Below are 6,641 nucleotides of genomic sequence, written 5' to 3' on the forward strand. Positions count from 1 at the left end.
TTATACAACACCTTGGCATAGACCCAAAGAACTCATCCTATTGCAGAGACAATTGTATATCCATGTTTGCTGCTGCTCTTTTCACAATAGCTAAGAGATGGAAGCAACCTAAGTGTCCTTCAAATGGTGAATGGATAATGAAAATGTGGTTTGTTTATATGATGGAGTTTTACTCAGCAGTAAAGAAAGATGAAATCATGAAATTTGCAGGTAAATGGATGGAATTCAAAACTGTTATACTAAGTAAAGTAACACAGACTCAGAAAAAAACAAAAATGACATATGTTCTCCCTCATACGTGGATCCTAGCGCCAAATCCTTATAAGTGCATATGTATCCAGACATAACTACAGGAGCCAGATTAATGAAAAGGAACCAGAGAGGTAAAGGAAAAGAAAGAATCTGAAAGAGAAGAACAGTAGGAAACAGGTGTTAATAAGGGAGATATGAATAAAAATGGGGTTATTTTAAGGGTATGGGAGAGGGAGGGTTATACAAGGACTCTTGGGGATAAAGGGAAAGAAGGAGCTCAAGAGAGGTGGGACCATAGGAGAAGGGTATTATTAAGGGAGAAATGGAAAAATGGGGAAACCATGGTGGAAGGGTTAGACAATTTGAGACATAAATAATGCCTAGCTAGTTTTTAAAAAATATTTTCTTTATTATTTTTATTTTATGTGTATGAGTGTATTGCCTGCATGTATGTGAGTGCACCGGTGTTGTTCAGTGCTGCAGAGGTCAGAAGAGGGCTTCGGATTCCCCTGGAACTGGAGTTAAGGATGGTTCGTAGCCACCATGTGGGTGCTGGGAATAGAACCCAGGTCCTCGGCAAGACCAGTCAGTGCTCTTAACCACTGAGCCATCTTTCCAGCCCCAATGCCTAGCTAGTTTTTAAAAAAACTAGAGGGAACCATATTAATCAAACAACCTACTGACAAATTATACATACAGCTACCTCAAGGAATATAATATATATATAGGCAACGTTTATCTGAGAATGTTTGGTCTTTGCCCAAGCTTTATCTACATGGCACATGGTAATTAAAAGTACCAGACTGGTGGAACTAACCTTCTTGGAGGTTTAACAGCCATACTTTGAGGCCTATACTAATTTGGTCAAAGGGACATAAAGGACAGTTTTGGCTCCTTGCCATCCTAGGTCAACTAAGTTCCAGGGGACTATGAACATCTCTCAAAATGTCCTGTAACTGTGGTGAGTCACCTGTCCTCTTGATCAAGGAGGCCATGGAGACCCCATCAAATGGACTTGAACTAGTGTCCAGTCTACAAAGAGGAGGGCCAATACAGAGGAAACATTTCCTCCATGCTTCCAAGCGAAGCTAGCCATGGTCGAGCAGGACCTTTGACTTATCTTCACATAGGTGGAACTGATAAAAGAAAGGAACCAGGGACTCCTCCCAGACCCATGTGACCCCTGAGGAACAGATCCTCAAATGGCCTTAATAGTAAAAATAGGGACTGGAGAGATGGCTCAGTGGTTGAGAGCACTGACTGCTCTTGTAGAGGACCTCAGTTTGATTCCCAGCACCCACATGGCAGTTACCAACTGTCCTTAACTTCAGTTCCAGGGGAATCTGAAGCCCTCTTCTGACGTCTGTAGCATTGCACTGGGTACACTCACATACATGCAGGCAATACACTCATACACATTAAAAAAATAATAATAAATAAAATATTTTTTTAAAAGAGTAAAAGTAAATTGATTTGTCTGGGCCAACTGTATGGTCTTAAACACCCAAAAAGAAAGTTTAACCAAAGATTAAAAGGGTCAATATAATTCTTTAAGAGTCCATGTGTATAGCTAAAGGCTACATAACAAGAAACAATGCCAGACAGGAGATACCTTCCTTTGAGTTGTTGGCTAGGGTGGCCCAAGAGACTCCCAGACAGACCCCAGCATACAATTGGGAAAATGAACAGCAGACCCCAATCTTATCTAAAGGAATATTGTCAACTGATTGTTGCTGGATGGGGAAGAGCTGATCTTCCTAAAACAAGGAACCCTAGATAGGCTGACTAGATTCAGCAGATGGACAAGCACTGGGGAATGGCTGGGGGTGCCAACAACACAGTGGACAGTAACAGGGATGACAGAGTATATGGGCTCCAGTGGGGGGCAGGGGGGCTATGGGAGAATGACATTTGGGATGTGGGTATATAGATGAATAAGATTGTTTGGGATGTTCTGTATGAAATACACAAAAAAATCAACAAATAAAAAAATGAGTTATATTTGAGGAAGAAGCATAAATATTTGCTTCATGTTAATTAGTAGAGGTAATTTCACTGTATTGGAAAAACAGTACTGTTGAAATCTACCTGATGACTTTATATACATACTCAGGTGCCAAGGATCCGAGTGTAACTGACTGTGACTAGTAATAATCAGATACATAGATATTAGAGATGCATATGCAAACATCTAAGTGTTAGTAGCATTAAAAATGAGTTTTTCTGTATGAAACAGTATATTTTAAAATGAAATGGAGATCTTTTTTAAAGGTTAAAACTTCATTCAAGTTAATGTCTTATAGGGTTTATACTGAGTCCAATATTGTATAACTGTATTAATTCAACTGTGAAACTAAAAATTTACAGCCAATTTTGAAAGAGATGAATCTTTGCTCTGGAAATTGTTATTGAATATGTTAATGCTGTAATGAAATGCTTCTTCTAATCATGTGGTTATTAAATAAATAATTTAACAAAACAGAAATAGGACTGGAAAGATGGCTCAGTAGTTAAGAACATTTGCTGCTCTTGCTGGAGTTGCCAGCATCCACAGCAGGTGACTTACAACCACCTGTAAGTCCAGTTCCAAGGGATCTGATATCCTCTTCTGGTCTTCTGGGGTACCTGCACACATACGGCATTCACAAGACATATCTGCATGCACACACACATAAATAAAAATAAATATTTAAGATAAATACAGAAAACATCTGGGTGTGGTGGTGCACACCTTTAATCCCGGCACTTGTGAGGTAGAGGCAGGCGGATCTCTGTGAGTTCGAGGCCAGCCTGGTCTACATAGTGAGTTCCAGGACAGCTGGGGCTACAGGGAGACCCTGTCTCAAAAAGGATATATGAGGAAAGAAAGAAAGAAAGAAAGAAAGAAAAAGAAAGAGAGAGAGAAAGAAAGAAAAGAAAGAAGAAAGAAAGAGAAAGGAAAGAAAGAAAACATAAGAATAGTGAATAATAATATGGGTCTAGTGGTACATGCTTGTAATCCCATTATTCGATAGACTAAGGCATGAGTATCAAGAGCTTGAGACTGATGTGTGCTAAATAGTGACTTCCAGGGCAGCCTGGGTTATGTAGTGACACCCTATCTTGAAAATCTAAAAGTTAGGTGGGCATGGTGACACCCACCTTTAATATCAGCACACAGAAGTCAGAAGCAGGTGGTCTTGATTGGATTTTACTTTATTCTCAATTAGCACCTGTATCAACATGGAAACACTTCAAAGATAATATTAAAATAGTGCTGATGATGAGCTCTGGAGTGGAGTGCTTGCTTTCATGCATAAGCCCTGGGTTATCCACCACAAACAAGAATAATGCTATAAGATACTGAATGAAAACCAATAATTGTGGGGCTGGGTGTGTATCTTGGTGTATAGGCATGAGCTTAGCATGTGCAAGGTCCTCGTCCAATCCCAAAGAAAAGGAAAAGAAGAAGAAAAATAGAAGGAAATGAAGAAAAGAAGGGAGACATGGAGGAGAAATGATCATTGAAACCACAAAAGAATACGTCATAAGATAGAGCTGGGTGTGATGGTGCATGTTTGTAATCTTCAAGCTTGGGATTTAAAGGCAAGAGGATCAGGAGTTCAAGTTCATTTTCACCTACACAGCAAATTCAAGGCCAAGTGGAAGTATATGAGATTCTGTCTCAAAATAAAATCAAAACAAAGATAAAACCCTAAAAATATTGCAAAGAACTATGAAAAAAAACATTCATGGTCAACAATCCTTGGTAGCAAGGACACATGTCTCAGCACCCACATGGCAGCTAACAACTATCCATAATTGCAGCTCCAGGAGGATCTGACGTCCTCTTCTGTGCTCTGCAGGCATTGTACGACACGGGTGCACGTACATACATGCAGGCAATACACTCATACACATAAAATAATAATAAATAAATATATATAATAAAATATTTATTTTATGTGTATGAGTGTATTGCCTGCACATATATGAGTGCACCCATGTCGTACAATGCTGTGGGGGTCAGAAGAGGGCTGTGGATTCCCCTGGAACTGGAGTTAAGGGTGGTTAATAGCCACCATGTGGGTGCTGGGAATAGAACCCTGGTCCTCTGCAAGAGCAGTCAATTTTTTAAAAAAATGTGAAAAGTAAAGTTCAGGGCTAGAGAGATGGCAGGGACTCCCCAGCCGAGGGCCTCTCTCTTCCTCTTTCTGGGGTGTTCTTACTGGGGTGAGTGGTTCAGAGCTTCTTACTCCTTAGAGGCCATGTGGACCATGAGGTTCACCATCCTGATGCTGTAGCCAAATTCATTGTCATACCAGAAATGAGCTTGACAAAGTGGTTGTTGAAGGCAATGCTGGTCCCAGCATCAAATGTATAAGAGTGGGTGTTGCTGTTAAAATCACAGGAGACGACTTGGTCCTCAGTATTGCCCAGGATGCCCTTTAGGGGCCTTCTGATGCCTGCTTTACCACCTTCTAGATATCATCGTGTTTAGCAGCTTTCTCCAGGTGGCAGGTCAGATCCGTGATGGACACACATAGAGGTTAGGAACATGGAAGACCATGCCAGTAAGTTTCCTGTTCAGTTCTGGGATGACCTTGCCGACAGCCGTGGCAATGCCAGTGGATGCAGGGATGATGTTCTGAGCTGTTCCACAACCATCATGCCACAGTTTCCTGTAGGGGTGTCCACAGTCTTCTAGGTGGCCATGATAGCATGACCTGTGTTCATGAGCCCCTCAACAATGCTGAAGAGGTCACGGATGACCTTGACTAGAGGGGACTAAGCAGTTGGTGGTGTGGGAGGCATTACTGACAGTCTCAAGGGAGTTGTCATACTTCTTGTGGTTCAAGCCCATTCACAGAAAGGGAAGAAATCATGACACTTTTAACTCCACCCTTCAAGTGGGCCCAGCTTTCTCCATGGTAGTGAAGACACCAGTAGACCCCACAACATACTCAGCACCAACATCATCTCATTTGATAACAATATCTACTTTACCAGAGTTGAAGGCAGCCCTGGCAACCAGGCACCCAATATGGCCGAATCTGTTTACCACTGTGAACGGGGGTACTGGCACCACACAAGAAGATGTGACTGTCTCTGGAACCGGAATGAGCAGAGAAACTCTTTTTTTGTGAGACAGAGTCTTTCTGTAGCCTCAACTTACTATGTAGAACAGGCTGGCCTTGAACTCACAGAGATCCACATGTATTTGCCTTCCAAGTGCTGGGATTAAAGGCATGGACCACCACCCCATATCTCTCTCTTTTTAAAAATTATTTATTATTTTTATTTTATGTGTATGAGTGTGTTGCCTGTATGTATGTAAGTGCACCTGTGTCATGCAAAGCCTTCAGAGGTCAGAAGAGGGCATCAGATGCCCTGGAACTAGAGTTACAGATGGTTGTTGGCTATCATGTGGGTGCTGGGAATCAAACCTGGGTCCTCTGTAAGAGCAGTCAGTGCTCTTAACCAGTGAACTATCTTTCCAGCCCCTCTTTTTTTTTTTAAGGAACTTATATTCTGCTTTACAAGGCAGCTGTACTATATGGTATTCCCGCCAACAGTGTTTAAGGATTCCCCTTTCCCCAATCCTCTCCAATATTTATTTTTTTATAGTAACCATTCAGATAGGTATGAGATAGAATCCCATTGTTTTAATTTGCATTTCCCTGGGGGCTAAAAGTCAGATCAAGATTTTAGAAACAAAAAAAACTAGACCTTTTACATACTTTTCCTCTAACATCAGTCTCCTGAGGCTTAAACATAACCATGAAAGGCAAGGGTCATGAGGTAATAGAAGTTTCTGACTTTCACAAACCAGTGAATATATTGTCCTAGTTTGCTTTCTGTTGCTGTGATAAACACCAAAAGCCACTTGGGGTAAAAAGGGTTTATTTCTGCTTACAGGTTTTATTCTACCATTGAGGGAAGCCACGGCAGGAACTCAAGGCAAGAGCTCGAAGCAAAAACCATGGGGAAATTCTGCTTACTAGCTTGCTCTTCCTGGCTTGCTGAGTAGCTTTCTTACACAATCCAAACACATCTGAGTAGGGATGGCACTGCCTACAGTGGACTAGGCCCTCCTATATTAATTAGCAATTAAAAAAATGTCTCACAGGCCTGACCACAGGCCAATCTGATCAAGACAATTCTTCACTTGAGATTTCCTCTTCCCACCTGACTCTATGTTTGTGTCAAGCTGACAGCTGAAGCTAACTATGAGCACATAAAAATAATTTGTTACAAAGAAATCAATAAATAACATACAAGAACTTGCTGTGTAGCTAAGGATGCCCTTCAACTCCTGATCTTCTTGCCTCCATATTCTGAGTGCTGAGACCACTGGCCTTAGGTTTTACTCCTGGATCTTCTTTGTTGGAAAAAAATTATATATGTAT

Source organism: Nannospalax galili, unplaced genomic scaffold, assembly GCF_000622305.1.
Source record: "Nannospalax galili isolate Female #2095 unplaced genomic scaffold, S.galili_v1.0 scaffold879, whole genome shotgun sequence".
Lineage (NCBI taxonomy): Eukaryota > Metazoa > Chordata > Mammalia > Rodentia > Spalacidae > Nannospalax > Nannospalax galili.